Source organism: Musca autumnalis, unplaced genomic scaffold, assembly GCF_047663935.1.
Source record: "Musca autumnalis isolate F117 unplaced genomic scaffold, ASM4766393v1 scaffold_2, whole genome shotgun sequence".
Lineage (NCBI taxonomy): Eukaryota > Metazoa > Arthropoda > Insecta > Diptera > Muscidae > Musca > Musca autumnalis.
Window position 1 is genome coordinate 207467604 of NW_027411755.1, and position 18244 is coordinate 207485847.

General features: G+C 34.0%; 1 protein-coding gene across 16 annotated transcripts in view; it reads right to left on the reverse strand.

Annotated features, from left to right (window-relative positions):
- Positions 1–18244, reverse strand: part of LOC141395179 (uncharacterized) — a 207674-nt gene that overhangs the window by 84828 nt on the left and 104602 nt on the right. Inside the window, exons 1-3 of one of the 16 annotated variants that reach the window (XM_073970709.1) lie at positions 12508–12993; positions 11143–11412; positions 10824–10986 (exon numbers count right to left, since the gene is read on the reverse strand). The exons of 2 other annotated variants lie outside the window; for them this stretch is intronic. The gene's annotated coding sequence lies outside the window, so the exon portion shown is untranslated. Of the gene's footprint in view, positions 1–10823; positions 11413–12503; positions 13598–18244 lie in introns of those variants that run through there. 13 more of the 16 variants (XM_073970710.1, XM_073970702.1, XM_073970701.1 and 10 more) reach the window with 13 other exon arrangements.

An 18244-nucleotide genomic window follows, 5' to 3' on the forward strand; every position in this document is an offset into this window, starting at 1 on the left:
CCGAAAATCAGGAGATATCGTCGTATGGGGGCTATATCGAAACGTGAACCTATATAAACATTTTATGGTAGAAATGTTTCTTAGCCTCTGGAAACACAAAATAGAAGTTACAACCGATTCTGTTGTCAAATAGGACGAATACATTCAAAATATATTAAAATGACGCGTACTTTATACGGGGCGTTATATGGGGGCTATACCAAAACGTGGATCTATATAAACGAACTTTGGTAGGAATATTTTTTGGCCGCTGGAGACACAAAATACCAAATTACAAGCAATTCGGTGGTAAAATGGAACAAATATCTTAAAAATTCCTTAAAACGACGACGCGTCACGCGTCAATTTGTATGGGGCTATACGAAAGCATGAACCTACATAGCCCGCTTTCAATACCAAAAGTCGTACGTACACATAATAGATTTTCCTAAAATTTCATCCACCTACGTCAATCCGTTCGGACGCTAGAGTGATTTCCACAGACGGACGGACATGGCTATATCGATGTATAATTGCACACTGATCAAGAATATATATAGTTTGTGGGGTCTACAATGATTATTTCGAGTAGTTACAAACTTAGTGACAAACTTAATATACCCCCATCCTATGGTGGAGAGTATAAAAAACTACAGTGCGTTTGGTATCGAAAAAACAAAAGTAGATGCGATATAGTTCGCATCTACAATTTTTTTTTTAATTTCTTTAATATAAAGGCAACATCTAATATATCAACCTAGTGCTGATAGACTCAACATGTATGGACATTAGGGTTATGACTTTTTTACAACCTCATATTCCTGTATCATAGCGTGATGAATTTTGCCATAAGATTACATAAAATCTTAATTATAAGGTCATTCGGTGAAAAAACCTCACGCACAAAATGATTTTAAAATTTGAATTTATCAAAATTATGGACAATTTTTTGAAGTCACTGAAAACAGATATATAATTGAAAATAAACTTTAGAGCCACATGAGATAATTAAAATGACATAAAATTTATTTCTCACTATTTTTCTTCAATTTTGAGAATCGTAAAAATGTCGTAAACGCTTTTATTCAAAAATATAAATTTTTAACAAAAAACAAAAAATTTAAAATTTTTTCAAAGTGACTTTTTCGCGACTTTTTTAATATTTGAATGAAATAAACGTTATTATAGTTATTAGTAGGCTTATATTTATTCATTCGTGCAACAAAAAATAATTTTTTGAAAAAACTTTTTTTTTCATTTCATAAATTTTTTCAAAAAATTATTTTTTTAAAATCGATTTGTGCGTGAACTTTTTTTATATTTCAATGGAATAAACGATAGCATAGTGATTAATAGGCAAAAGTTCAGTCATCCCTGCTACAGGAAATCATTTTTGAGGAAAAATGTCGAAAAGTCATAACCCTAATGGACATATGGTTCGTATTGTTCTGCCATGTTAGTAAATAAAAACAAAACAACTCGCTAAAATTGTTTTTTTTTCAATCTCTCAGAAGAAACCAGTAATTTTTTTCTTTATGAAAGGCTTTTATGAAATGCAGAAATGTTTACCTTGGCAAGACTTTATGAACACTATTCTTATAATACAGCATTTTTTTCTGTGTACCAATGTTTACTATTTTTGTCTCACTGTCCTAAAGAAATGCATCCACTGTGCAATGTGGTGTGGGCTATAAAAAGGTTTTGGCGTTTTTGGATAAAAGTCATATCATAGTGTTGAAATGGGAAATTGCCCATTAATTGAAACATCGGAAAATTGAAAGAAAAATTACTGATTCTATTGCGTTTCAGTAGTGGGTTGTCACGCGGAGGTCAAAGTTTGGCCATACATACATATGTTATAAATATTTATGATCATAATTTCATCATTGATACATACAGACACAACTGTCGGAATTTACTAACATATGATAATAACTTAACATAATCATCGAAATAGTAAACAAATCTTTAAAAGACGCAGAAATTCATTCAAGTCGTCGATTTTGATATGGAAACAAAACAAACGATCACAAAGTCATCGAACGATCACACTGACATCAGGTTAACATTGCTTTCAAATTTTTTTTCACGAAATGTATTCAGGTGTCTATGTAGATTTTTGCTATATGGATAAAAATATTTGAACCACGAATTTTAAAATGTAATAATCTGTGAAACATCAAAGTCTAAACTGAAAGCCGATAACATATTAAAACAACAACATTCAACACCGCAGTTTGGCATCATCGTTGTTTGTTATTCTTGATCAACGAATTTTTTTCTTTGTTTTTTTATTTGTGCTAATGAAACAAGATTTAATCAAATGCGTTTTTTTGCCGGTTTTGTTTTGTTAATTCGCAAAAAATATACACAAAAAAATATTTCAAATTCTTTTACGAAATGTTTTTTATTATTTATAAAAAATTCAATCGGCTTTGCTGACAGCTGAAAACCCTCATTCCACTACTCTACAAAGAAACAACAACAGAAGCATCAAGTGGCATATTCGTAAGTGACAGAAGAATTTGTGGAAGGTTCCGGTCTACATGTATTAATTCTATAATCCTTTGGTTTTGAAAATTTCGATCCATTATCGACATCATTATTTTTTGTATGAAAGGTAATTGCTGCTTTGAGAAATTCAATATTTTTTCATTTTTCCTTCACTGCAATCAAATATTTTGCTGAGTGTATGAAAATTAATTTCATCGTCGTCATTATTTCCTAAAATACATACATTAAACGGACATTGACATTTTTTTTGAGAAATTTGCACATTTCAAAACATTTTATAATTTTAATTGTTTGTTTTCGTTTTATTTTTAGAGGTTGATAACGAAGAGTGGCCCTATGGAAGATTGCAATGACATGTATATTAAGGTGGTTTTAACTCAAAGGAAACAAATGAGCAATGGCTATAATCGCGACGGGAACGACCATGTTATGTCCTACACCATTTCCCCTGTGCATAACCTTTTCACTGGTAAACATTTATTTTAGGGAATATAATACGACTACCACTAAACATAATACGCCCCTTTCTCTCTGGGACCCCATAAGCAACCAAAATTTCGTGACCATCCGATCAAAATTGCGACCTGTAGCGTGATTGCAAAAAAAGATGGAAGAATTGGATACATTACCGACTATTGTGGTAACTCCCTTGTTTGACCACCTTCGCCAACCTACTTTACACCAATGGAAAGGTAATATTTTCTTCTTCCATTGACAGGCTTTGCAGTTGGAATACCTCTACTAGCAGCCGATATATTCACAAAGAAAAAAACTTTGAATTTGTCTCCACTATCTCCGACTATCACCAAATTTATTGGCACTCATAGGAAGATTGACCCGCATCGACTCCCAAAAATTTCGTGACGATCTGATCAAAATTGCCACCTGTGGCGTGATTACAAAAAAATCGGAAAATGGGATGCATTACCGACTATTGTGATATCTCTGTTGTTTGCCACCTACGCCAACCTACTTCACATCGTTGTAAAGGTGATATTTTCTACTTTTATTAGCGGGGTTTGCTTTTGATACACCCCTTGTAGATGCGGGGATATTCTCTTCGAAATAAAACGTTGACTTTTTCTCCAAATATTCTTTTTGACCATTCCGAGCCCTAAATATTATCCAAATCACCAAAATCACTAGGCTTCTTCCCCTTTGGGACCCCCATCAACACCCAAAATTTGGTGACGATCCGATCAAAATTGCGACCTGTAGCGTGATTAAAAGGTTTAGATGGACCGACGCACATAGCCAGATCGACTCAGCTCGTGACATTCATTTTCGTACACGCAGAAAAATATATGTTAGAAATATGTTTGGATCCAAACAAACATTTGTTTGGGACTGATTGCAAACAAATATATGTATGTTTGGATCCAAACATAATTTGTTTGTGTCCAAACAAATATATGTTTGCAACATTTTGTAACATATCTCAATTTAATATATTTGTGTACCAACATATTTTTTATGTTAGAACAAATTTTTTATAGGTGGAGAGGATTTTGGTCAAAGAGTGTAACAACAGTGCTCCCGCAGCTGCGGAATGCTGGTTTATAATAAAGAGCTGTGTGCATGTGCATTGTTCCGATTTCGTTACGATGTCGGTACGATTAATTTGCTGGGCGGTTATACCCTACATTTTCATCGGTCTCATCGTCTCACCATCCCATTGACAATGTATCAACAAACAACAACACAACCCCCACCATCGTCTCACGATAACATTGAGACTTTATCAACAAACCACACACACAACAACTACCGCTGTCGCAACAATTGTTGTTAGTTAACTGACAAACCGACAAACCAAACAACTACAGTGCGTTTAGTGTCGAAAGTTCGTATAGTCAAATACTTCGCAACTACAAATTTGTAATTTCTTTAATATAAAGGCAACATCTAATATCTCAACCTAGCGCTGATAGACTCAATATGTATGTACATATGATTCATATTGTTCTGCTATGCTTACAAGACGATAACAAGTAAGAAAGCACCTTCTTTCTCCAAAAACTTATGTATTTAGGGGTTTCAAAATTTTGATCGTATGAACCAACAAAAATATTGATTAGAATTAAAGTTAAAAAATGTTGCTGAAAAGATACTTAAAGGAATGGACCGACATAGTTTAGTTTAGGTTTTTACACCCTTCGGGCTGTTTTCTCATGAAGTATGGACTTGTCCCTGAAACAACTTTTACCATCGTAATTGAGGCAGCGAATGTAAGTTGCTCCAACAACAATCTAAGTGATTCAATAGCAGGTCTTAAAGTGAACTTAATCAAAATTGTATGGAGTGGACAAATATAGTCCATATTCGAACCTGATCTATATCTGGCAGAAATTATGAGAACGTGTGTAGTATGGACCAAATCGGTCACTCTCATCAAGAGTTATCGTGCGCACAATTTTTCCAAATATTTTTGAACTTTTGTGGGGTACTTGAAGGAGTAGACCGATATGGCTTTTCTACGAACTTAAACTAAGTTTGGAAACAATATTACGAAGGCCAAATTTTGGCCAGAATCGGCATTTCCGTTCTTGAATTATCTTGCGCTTCCATCAATAAACATGGTGTCATAGGGTTTGTCTTTCAAAGTTCAGGCTATTTTTCAGGAAGTATGGACTTGCCCCTGAGGAAACTTTTATCTTTGTATAGGAGACAGTGAATACAAGATGTTACAATAAAAACCAAGGCGATTTGAGAGCAGGTCCTAAAGTGAACATTTCCGAAATTATGTGTGGGAGATACTCGAAGTAGTTTACCGATTGAGTCCATATTGGAACCTCATCTAAGTCTGGTGGAAATTTCATAATGTTCAAAGTATGGACAAAATCGGTTATTCCCTTCAAGAGTTATCGTACGCACAAATTTTCTGAACATTTTCGAACTTTTGTGGGGGAGGTACCGGAAGGAGTGGGCCGATATAATCCATCTTTGAACTTGAATTAAATTTGGACAAAATATTACGAAAGCCAAATTTTGCACCGAATCAGCAGATCCGTTCGATAGTTATCTTGCTCTTCAACCACTACACACGGTGTCATAGGGTTTTTGTAACTTTCAGGTAATTTCCTCAGGAAGTATGGACTTGCAGCGTCGTATAGAGGACAGCGAATACAACTTGCGTAAACAAAAATCAAAGCGATTCGAGACCAGGTCCTAAACTGAACTTTTCCGAAATTTTGTGTGGGAGGTACCCGAAGGAGTGGACCGATTGAGTCCATATTGGAACCTCATCTAAGTTTGGTAGAAATTACATGATGTGCAAAGTATGGAACAAATCGGTTATTCCCTACAAGAGTTATCGTGCGCACAAGTTTTGCGACATTTTTAGAACATTTGTGGGGGAGGTACCTGAAGGAGTGGACCTATATGGCCCATCTTCGAACTTAAATCGAATCTGGACAAAATATTTGGATACCCAAAATTTGAACCGAATCGATTGATCCGTTCGAGAGTTATCGTGAGAACCAGCCAGCCAGACAGACCGACAGGCAGACAGACGGACGGACATTGCTAGATCTACTCAAAATTGTCTGAAACGGATATCGTACAAACATGCTTGGGGTCTAAAACCATTATTTCGATGAGGCACATTTTTTGTCGTATCAAAGTGTAAATACCCTCTTTAGCCTAAAGGCTGAGGGTATAACAGCTACAGTGAAGATCTTTAGAAGAAACGGTAAGTTACAATATTACAAAATAAAAGAATTAATAAATAAAAAGCAGAAAAATGTGTCTCTGCTTTGTTTGGTGGTGAGTGGTGGTTGTTAGTCAGTAAAAACAAAAACTCACCAAAATTGTTTTTTTTAATCTCTCAGAAAAACCAGTTTTTTTTTTTTTTTTTTTTTTTTTTGCTTTATGAAAGGCGTTGTAATGTTTGGGACTGCTTGCAAACAAATATATGTTTGCTGCAAAATATGTTTGGGACATATGTTAGAGTGGCCATTTTTTTCTGTGTGTATACAGTTTGTCAAGTAATTGTTTTCGAACCAAGATAACTAAAATTTTTCTGTATTAATATATGGAAAATGACTGATAATTGGGATACAAATTTCGTGTTTTTTGCAAAAAATAGTTGGTAGACTTTTTAAAGACAAGATAGGATGTATAAAAAAAAATTGCCCCATGTAGTCCAACAAAAAATAACGAAAATCCATAACTACATATAATTTAAGTTGTCAAATAAATGTTTTCGAAATTTAATGGAGGTTCCAAAATAACCCATATTTTTGGTAAATTCTTGAAAATCATGATAATTTTACTTAAAATTAATTAAGAGATAATGGCATTTCACTAAACAATCGGAAATATCGCAGTAGGAGACCAACATTGCTTAGAAATGTATGGGGTAAAGGTTTTGACAATTTTCAGAAATGCATACCTCGACCTATTGGACACATTTCGCGTACTCTGCAGTACTACTGTAGTAAATTTTTAAGGGGAAAAATTATGTTGATGGGTAAATAATGCGTCAGTGTTAGCATGATAGCAAAAAAAACTTAGTGAGTTCCTCTGAACTCGCTATAAACAGTTGAAATCGGAGGTCTATTAAAAATCAGCATAGACTGACAATATCTTACATATGCATTTCTAAGCGATTTTTGTACTTTTATGTCGTATTTTGGTTTATGTTGGAGAATTCACTTATCCCTTAATTCAATTTGAGTTAAATAAACACATTTTAAGCCCTGGTTATGGATCCAGATGGTCTCGTTTACTGTTTATATAACCTGTCACCTTTTAGTAGATCTGGCAACCTCCCTGATCTAATTGTTCTGTAGGTAATATTTATTGTAATTGATGGCAGTCCATCTTGGCGAACTAAAAAAACTCATTAAACGCCTTAGTTTTCAGATATTCCCGGTATAAGACCTATAGGACCCTGTTTACATGTAATATGACCTGGTACTCCCTTGGTCCGCATGGTAACCCTCCTAGTAGGGATATTCTATGCCTAATATTATTGATACTTGTTAGTAGTTAACCCTTTTTAAGAATAACATTCAAAAAATGTCTTTATTTTCAAGAATTTACTAAAAATATGGGTTATTTTGGAACCTTCATTAAATTTCGAAAACATTTATTTGACAGCTTGAATTATATGTAGTTATGGGTTTTCGTTATTTTTTGTTGGACTATGTGGGTCAATTTTTTATTTATACATCCTATCTTGTCTTTAATAAGTCTACGAACTATTTTTTGCAAAAACCCGACATTTTTATTCCAATTATCAGTCATTTTTCATAAATTAATAGAGAAAAATTTTAGTTTTCTTGGTTCGAAAACAATTACTTGGCAAACTGTATATGTATTGGTCTACGACCATTATTTCTATGCTTTACAAACTGTTTGGCCAAAACCAAGTTATAATACCCACCCCACATAGTGGTGTAGGGTATAAAAACTTGGTGGTTTTTTTAGACGGTACCTCCCTAAAGTGATTTTTAAGATTTTACACGTGGCACTGGGACCTCGAAGTTTCCATAGTAATTTGTATGGGACCAAACGTATTATAGCGTTTTAAATTAAAAATAGCTTTTATTTGCTTCAATTTTAAAGAATCGTAACAGAAGAATTCAATATTTGCATTTTTACTCAAATGCAAAAATGTTTGGGCTTTTTGAAAGAAAATTTAAAAAAAAATATATAACGGTAAGTTATCGAAGCCATACTTTTTGTTGAAAGATTCTTCATAAGATTACAAACCAAGATACCGACTAAAATGAAGTAACAAAAAGCAATTTGAAATATGCTATTGACATGAAACGGAATGTAAGTTTTCTATCCACTGAAAACTCAATATACCAATTTGTAGCAAAATCGCTTAAAAATGAACCTAAAACGTAAAATCGGTCGCCACCGTTACATGAGCGCTACAGGAAACCGCGAGTCTATATGGCCCATATTGAGCCCACACTGCCCACCAATAGAAGAAACATTTTTGCAAAACTTTTTTGCATTAAAAGTTATTCGTAAAGTTCTGCTAAAGAGCTCATATTTCGCACTGTGAACTGGTGTGACACCACTAGCTATTCAATATGCCTTGGCTAGGCAGTAGCTATTATTTCTTATTAAAAATTGAATTTTTTCACAATTCTATAAATGCGAAATAAAACGTATTATAAACAAGTAAAAAATTATCAGTCGGCTTGGCCGACAGAGATATACCCTCAGCTTCGGACCTAAAGAAAACAAGCAACGCACAATACTTCTGACCCTTCGAGGGTTATCTTACGTTCTACCCAGTTTTGTTGGTGCCGGCAGGATTTTTGGATCTTGTGGGCCATTATCTCAAGAAGTAAGGACTTGCCCCTGAAAAAAACATGTACCGTCGTAATGGGGAAAGCGAAGATTCGAAGTCCAAATTTTGGATCGATTCTGCTGATCCGTTCCAGAATTATAGTGCGCTTCAGCCACTTTACATGGTGCCATAGGGGTATTTTAAACCTTTCGGACTATTTTCTCAGGAAGTATGGACTTTTCTCTAAAAACGTATTTTGTTGTAATGGAGGGAGCGAATACAAGTTGTTACAAAAACAAGTAAAAACGTATCAGTCGACATTGCCGACAGAGATATACCCTTAGCCTGTGTGGATTGAAGTACTTTTTTTCAAAACAATATGGATAGGATTAAAGCGCCAAAATTTGCGGGGATATCGATAGATAGGGTTTTTTAAACTGAGTTGCGACAATATTTAGAGTACCATTTTAGCGAATATTTTCGAACTTGTGTGGGGGAGGTATCGGAAGGTGCACCTTCAATTTCAGCTAATATTCGAAGAAATATTACGATACCCAAAGTGTAGACGAACGCAGTATTCGATTCGAGCTCTCCAGTCACTACATATGGTGCCATAGGGGGTTTTTACAACTTTCGAGCTTTTTTCTCAAGAAGTATGGACTTGCCCTTGAAGAACTTTTACTGTCGTAATTGAGGCAGCGAATGCAAGTTGCTTCAACAAAAATCAAAGTGATCCGAGAGCAGGTCTTAAAGTGAGTTTATCCAAAAATATAGTCCATATTCAAACCTGACCTATACCTGGTAGATATATTAACTAAACTATGGAACAAATAGGTGACTTCCTTCAAGAGTTATCGTGCGCACAATTTTTCCGAAAATTTTTAAACTTTCGTGTGGGATGCACTTGATGGAGTGGACCGATATGGCTTATCTTCGAACTTAAACTAAGTTTGAACAAAATATTACGTAGACCAAATTTTGAACCGAATCGGCAAATCCGTTCCAGAGTTATCTCGCGCTCCAACCACTACAGGATGTTTTCTCTGGAAGTATGTACTTGCCCATCATGAAACATGTACCGTCGTTTGGGGGAAAGTGAATACAAGTTGTTGCAATAAAAATCAAATCGATTCGAGAGCAGGTCCTAAACTTAAGTTATCCGAAATTTTGTGTGGGAGGTACCCGAAGGAGTGGACCAGTTGAGTCCATATTGGAACCTCATCTATGTCTGGTAGACATTTCACGATGTGCAAAGTGTGGATCAATTCGGTTGCTTTCTTTAAAAGTTATCGTGCGCACACATTTTCCGAACATTTTCGAACTTTTGTGAGGGAGGTACCGGAAGAAGTGGACCGATATAACCCATCTTCGAACATAAACTAAGTTTGGACAAAATATTACGAAAGCCAAATTTTGGAGCGAATCGGTTGATCCGTTCGAGAATTATCGTGCGCACCAGCCAGCCAGACAGACGAACAGACGGACGGACATTGCTAAATCGACTACAAATTGTCTGAAACACATTTCGTCCAAACATACTTGGGGGTCTAAAACCATTATTTCGATGAGGCACATTTTGCCCGTATGAAAGTGTATGTACCCTTTCTAGCCTGAAGGCTGAGGGTATAAAAATAAAAAAATGGTGAACAGTCAAAGTCAACATTTCGATTTTAACTAAGAAAATTGATAGCTATTTCCCATAAATTCGTAAAAAAAGAAAAAAATTAAAAAAGTCTCTCACTTAAGTACAAGCTTTCTATGTGTGTAATAATCCCAAAACACCATATGAAGATCGGATCAACCGTTTTCGAGCTACAGTGGGCACTACACTTCAAAATGCCATTTTGAGAAACCCGCGATTCAAACTTAGATGTTACATAGGTACAAATCTCATATCATATCATATCTCATATCTCAGCTAATTTGTGTCCAATCGCCTCGAAATTGCAGCATATTCTATTCTACCTGTACTTTAAAATGAGCCAATATTTTTTTCGATTTTGTAAAATTTGTAATTTGCCATGACCCCTTAATTAATCACTGTGATATGCAATCACATATTTTTTAACTCTTTTACCTTTGAATATTTTCATTTTAGTGATGTTTATAGGTATTTCAAATTAAAATAAGCTGGAGTTATTTCATTGTTTTTTTATTTTTTTATGTTTCAATATTTTTTAAGTACTTTATTATTTTTTGTTAAATTTATTTGCCACTACATTTTTTTGTTTTCACAATTACTGGACAAATTTTAAGAAAACATAATTTTAATATTTTACTACAAACAAATTGTATTCAATAAATCTTTTTCAAAACAACAAAAGAAGGTCATCACTTTGACGTTGAATTCTATTTTTTTTTTTTTTGTAATGTCACATTTCAAATCCCGGAAATACCTATTTGTTGACGGTTTACAATTACACATTGAACGGTACCGGTTACAAGTATATTCTCAATATTTTTATTTTATATTTTTACAATTTGAAATTTGAAAAATGAAATTTTGCTTTTCTTTTAACATTTCTTCCTTTAAATACTTTTTTATTCAAACAACAAATTTCAGTGGGTTTTTATTTCACAATTCGTAGTTATTTCCAAAATTACTTGTTTTCTTTTCTTTTATTTTTGTTTTATATTTTTTATTATTTTGTACAAAAAAAAAATCACTATTTTTGTTATATTTATTTTGTTAATCTTTATTATTTGGGTAATTTCTTTTTTTATAATATTTAGTATATAATTCACAATAATTTATTTATTTTCCCAATATTCTTTGCGACAATTGTTTAAACTTAACGAGCCAAGAAGGAAATTATAGCCATCGATATTATTTAAATTTTGAAAATTGCAAACTAACAGAAAGCAGAAACCAACAAAACGAAAGTCAAACACAGGGTGTTGTTTTGTTTGTTTTGATTTTTACAAATGTACGCGCACACACACTCGCAAACACATTCACACACATGCACAAACATACGCACAAACACTTGGCCAACACTTCAAAGGTCATCTAACGTAACAAACATTACACACACACAAAATAAAAGCATTGATGTACTCGTTTGTATGGGTGTTTGTTTGCAGCGGAAGTAGGAAATGAAATTGAACAGAGCAGCACAACACCAACGACAACCAAACAAACGACCGACCGAGGGAGGCCCCCAATGTTAACGAACGAGTAAACTTGAAAATTGCACTACACAACATGCACACAGCCACTCGCAAAGCATCTGCTCTCACACATTCATGTGTGTGTGTAAGAATGTTTTCTGCCGCCGCCATGCATGTTTGTGGCCAACATTGTGGTTTTGTTTAGACAGCAGCCTGCCTGACTGTCACACTCACACACATTTGCTGTTTTTCTGGTTCAGATCAAACTTGTAACAAGTGCAAAATAACAACAAACATATTCTTCTATTGACTGACTGCCTGACAGACTGAGAATAACAACTGCCGGCTTTTTTCTGTTTTTTTTTTGCTTAATTCATCCGGCTGTCTGTCCGTTCATCTCACAAAAACATGGCCTTAACAACATTCAACAGCTGTGGCGCCAATATTTGCTTTACTTTGAGCGATTTTTAGCGCCAAAAATTTGTTAACCCTTTTTGTGTTTGCCTTTGATTTATTTGAAATTTTTGAATATTCAAATTGAGAATTCAAATCTTTTCAAAGCACTTCAATTAAACATAAAACAAGTAATTAATAAATGTATTAATTTTAAATATTTTATTAAATTATTTTTTTTTAATTTAATTACCCACATTTTTGTATTATTTATTGTTGTTATTGTTATTTGGCATTTATCATTAATTTATTGTTGTTATTTTTGAGATAACGTCTTAAATGACGCATTTTCTTCTTTTGTTGTATTTCAAAATTTTTTTGTAACGTTTTTTCTATTTTTAAAACAATTTTATGTTAAACATGAAAAATCACTTTGTTTTGAAATTAAATTTTTATTTTGGGTTTGCTTGTTTTTCGCGAGACAGTCGCGTGCCTTAAATGTTTTTCAATTTCCCGCCACTGTCGTCGCCGTCGTCACCATTCGTCGCCCGTTTACTTGAAATGCAAATTTTTTTGTTAAATTTTTTCGCGCTTAAAATTTATTTTTTTGTTTTTTTTTTGCGGTTTGTTGTTTACTTATTGTTGTTCTTCTTTTTGTTTTAGCGAGCAATTTTTTAATTGGTTTGTTTGTTTTGGTTGTAAAACGACCGACAGTCCATCTGACCAACCGACCGAACGACAACAAACACCGTAAAACACTACCAAACCTTATGAAATCGATTTGTAACTGAAATGCTGCTGCTCACAATTGAAATGAAATTTCTCAAAGTCGTCGTCATCGTCGTTGCGTTGCCGTTGTAGTCTCCGTCGACTCTGTTATTGTTTACTCTGTTGCTCGGTCTTTTCGGTGTCGGTCGTTCGGTGGGTTGTGTGTTGTTGGTCTTTGTGTTGCTGGTTTGTTGTTCTTGCTCTGCTACTGATGCAGTTGACTGCAGCAATTGCTGCTGCTGTCGCAGTTGTTTTGATTGTGGGGTGTGGAGTACTACTACTCTCCACGACACGACTCTGTGACGACGGAGGCTAGGGCTTTCGTTCGTTCTGTCGTCAACAATCAATGTTGTTGTTTTTTTATTTTTTTATGTTTTGCTTGGGGATGGATGGTTGTTTTGTTGTGCAAGGAAGGCTAGATGGTTGGTTGGTTCGGTGAGTGCACACAACATAATCATCGTCATCACGAACTTCATCATCGTTGTTGTCGTCCAAAATAAAGATGTTTATGTTTTCGCTATGCGCCTTTGTTGTTGTAGTGTTTTGAAAGCATTTCTTCAAAACATTTGGCGTAAACATCTCCAGTGCAAAACGGGAAAAAATATTCAAACAAACAAAAGTGTCCAGCATTTGGAGAGATAATTTTTGGAAAAAAAATTAAATCAAATATATTTGGAGAATGTAAGGGTGAATGTACTATACGTCCGTTCATATTCTGGTTTTCAAAATTGCTTAGTGATGGGTGAGTGATTGAGAGACTGGCTGAAACATCAAAGCCCAAACCGCCGAAACTAGAAAGACTGATGGAATGTAGGCGTGAGACCAGAGATGGTTGAAAACGTCTTATCTACAGTGTTGGTCACAGAATTAGCACACCCCGTTGGGGCAAAATGATTTCCGTCAGCTAAGAGTTTTGATAGGGCAAATTGAAATATTTTCGTAAATAAAATCCTTTTCTATAATGTATTTAACATATTTAATGATATAAGTGGATAGTATTATCAGTGGTTTTTTGAAAATAAAAGTTTTGTGAAGACGCCCAAATTATTAAGGGGACATATAATTAGCACACCCTAAGATTTTTAATTTAATTCAATTAATATACAAAAAATAATTTATGTTGAAGTTAATTCATATTCAAAACGTATTGAACAAATCATTTTTTGAAAGAAAAATAATTTATCACCCCGGATTCTCAAAATATATCCCAATAGCCGACCATTTTTCGTAATGAACACTTAAACGTCAGAAAGTCGCCAAAACTGTAAAAACAAATGTACAATTGGATCTGAAATTATTGGAATTGTTAACCGATTACCGAAATTTAAATATCAAGTACAAAAACTTTTCAAAAAGTGTTTAATGTCGATGATTCATTCAAGAAAATTTTCGATTTGTATGGGGTTTATAGAAAAAAGATCAATAAAATGCACCCTTGTGTGAAGAAGGATCGACTTATAACACCATTTGTAATTCAAAATTACACGTCTGAATAACACTAAGGACTTATCATTAAAAAACTGCCAACCAAGCACTAGATGAACACGTAGCACATGGGTATGTTTAATGGTATAACCCCTTTCTGACCATAAAGGATTTTGAGTTTGCTGAAATTGGTTAAAATCCCTGAAAGTAGGTATATACTATTCAAGATAAATGTTTTCTGGATTATTGATTTTAAATTTAATCGGTTTAAGCTCCGGGAAACATATTTTCTTGCGGTCTCCCTAGACTATCTCCCATTTGCCTTTTGTTTAGAAAATTATTGAAATTTGCGTAGGTACCATAGAGATGAACATAGGTTTATAGTGGCATACACCACGACATATCGGTAAAATTAAGTCCAGATGGATAAGTTTTTATATAATCAATAGCTCAAAGCATCATATTCCAGTTTTTTAATGAAAATTTTTGTGTCAAACGGACTTTGCAGATGCAAACTGCTGGTGGGTACATCCCACTATTCGCAAATTTACAAAGATGAACAAGAATATGATGTTTTATTTGATGTTTCTATGAACTACTTGCCTCAATGAACTTGTTTATATGTGAGAAAATCGATAAAAAACACACAAAAAATTAAAATTCATCAGTCCTTGGGACCCAAGGTGTACCCCATATAATTCCCTTCTGACAATGAAATTTCGGAGACTGGTGGAGAGTATAACTAGCAGACTGGAACTTATTCCCAAACGAAAGGGATTTAAAACTGAATATGGACTAAAATATTGAAACTATTCACAATATTAGTGATTCTTTTAAGGTGTGCTAATTACGTGTCCAGTGAATTTAGGACATTTTTTACATTTTTGGAGGTTATTCAAATTGACAGTTATGATTCAGTTTCTGTATTGCGTTGTATTCTTTAAGCATACTACTGAGAATATATTAGTACAAATACTTTATTAAATACAACTCCTTTTGAAGGTATTTTTAAGCAAAATAAATGTTGGTAGTGGGGTGTGCTAATTGTGTGACCAACACTGTATATGAAAGAGCAAAAAAAATCAAGTAAGAAAGTATCAACCGGCTGTGACGATAGAGATATACCCTCAGCCTCGGACCTAAAGAAAAGAAGTAAACACAATACTTCTGACGTCTATAGGGGGTTTTGAGTCTTTGGGCCAATTTCCCATGAAGTATGGACTTGCCCCCGAAAAAAGTTGTACCGTCGTAACTAGGATCGCACACACAACATGTTGCCAACATTTAACAACAATCTCAGACGAGTCCTTGAACTGCACTCTTACCAAACTTTGTATGTGAGGTGGTCAGAGGTGGTCAACAATCGGACATAATCTGAGTCTGTAAGAAATAATACAATGTACAACGTTTTGACCAAATCGGTTCCTCCCTTCGAGGGATATCCAACGTACTACCCAGTATCGTTGGTGCCGGCAGGCTTCTTGCAGATTTCGGGCCATTATATCAGAAGGTATGGACTTGCCCCCGAAAAAATGTCGCCGGCGTAACAGGGCCCGCAAGAAGAGCTTTTTGGAAAAAAAAAATAAAAACCAATCCGAGGCTAGTTGTTAAACTGCACTATTCACGAATTTTGTGTGGGAGGTACCCGAAGAATGGGACCGATATAGCCCATATTCCAACCTGATACACATGACACAATTACCAGGTAGATGCATAAGCCAACAACTACAACAAAAACCAGTTCAGTACTGTGAAATGTCAAAAATGTTTTCCAAAAATAAAGCGAATCAAATAATTTTTTTCAACAAAATTTTATTAGGCATTATTACAAAAATCCATCAAAAATTCACAATTGTTCATTTAATTTTTTTTATTTATTTTTGTGTTATCAATTACAACAACCTCTTTGGCAGCTCGCAGTACATCAGCTGGGCTGATGCGGGTACCTTGTATGATTGTGCCATGCTGATACATTATTAGATGAAATAATACAATGTGCAAAGTGTAGAGCAATCAGAAACTCTCTGCGAAAGTTATCTTGCGTATTTGACGTTTTTAGTTAATGTCGCCAAGGTTTCATGAAGCTTTTATGCCATTATGTCTGAAGCATGGCACAATTACCCAGTTAGTGGTATCTTAAAATTTTCAATATGTTAATTGTCTTTATTTTGTTGGGGAAATTACAACAAAAATAATTTGTTATAAAGGGATTTGACATTTCATATTCAAACAACTAGTTTGATACCACTACCTTGGTAATTGTGCCTCCGAAAAAAATGTACCATCGTAAAGGGGACTGCAAGGACAACCTGCTGAAAAAAATTTTAAAACTATCCCGGCCTACTGCTACTCAAATTGGGATAATTGGGTATCTTACCCAAAGGGAGAAAACTGTGACACTGTACCACCTTACACTTTGTGAAAAGAAAACAAGTAAAGAGAATTTGGAAAAAAACATAGTTCATTGGAAATATAAAAATTAAGCTTTCAAAACTTTTGATAGAAATTGTTTATAATTCGGAAAATAATATCGAAAAGATAAGAAGCTAAATTTCAAAGTTAGATTTTTTTAATTAATTTTTTTTTTAATTTTTTTTGTGAACGACACACAGTGGTTCAGAATCGTTTTTTCCTGGTCAAAATTCTGTAACTTTTGAACGGATAGAGATATTTTCACAATTCTTTTTTTGTTAGACAGATAACACAATCAGCTTTCCGGTGAATTATAAGCGGTCAAATTCGGTTTGGTAGTTGCAGAGGAATTCAAAGTCAAAGTTAAACTTTTGATTTTTTTTACTATTTTTCATCAAAATATCAGTGTTTTTGTGTTTTTATATCTTCTTATATATTAAAGATGGTCAAACGCCAATAAATACACTATAAAAATGCCAAAAAAATTAAAAAAAAAAAATTTCGAAAAAAAAATTAAAAAAAAAATTTTCACAAATTTGTCACTTTAAAAAACGAAAAAAATTTTAATTTTTTCAAAAATTAAAATAAAATGCTCCTTGGGTGTTCATAAAACTTATATAACTCATATGAAAACTCATATACTCCAAAAATTTTTAATTTGTGTAAAAAAGCTGTAATTCGTATGGGAATTGGTACGGAAAAACACACATTTTTACCCATGTAATTTCAATAAATTTAAAAAAGTGTTAAACGGACGGAACGGGACGGGAACAAAAGTATATATGGGCTAAAAGAGGAGACTTTCGGGCATATTTCTTTGGAAACAGAACATTGTTCCATGTTGTTCCACAAAAGTTCTAGTCCACTAAATTTGGAATTTCATAAAATTTAGTACCTGAGGAAGAATAAAATTGCTCATGTTGTGTAAACGCCACGGTAATTTGTTTAATTTATTTTTAAAGGCCACAATCCTACATACCTAACAAAAAAACAGCGAACGCAATTTAAGTTATAGTTTCCGAGAAATAGCTATTTCTTTCTCCAGAAGTTTTCAAAAATTACGTATTTCTCAAAAATTGGAAAAATGTTCGTCTTTAGGGGCACCTCACGCCCGCACCTTCCAATATTTTGACCTAATTTTTTGGTTTCCTTAGTTTCAATATGTTTACTATCGAATACCATATAGAAATTAAATATCTGTTACAAAACAAAATTTTGATTTTTGGCCAGGAAAATCGATTCCTGAACCATTGTGCGACATCTAAGATAACAAAATTAGCAATTGACCGGATAAGAAATCACACATCCATTGTTCTTCCTCATCAAGAATCTGCTGAAATAAAAGGAAAAGTGTCCTGCGCATATTCCGCTATAATCATATGGGAAAGA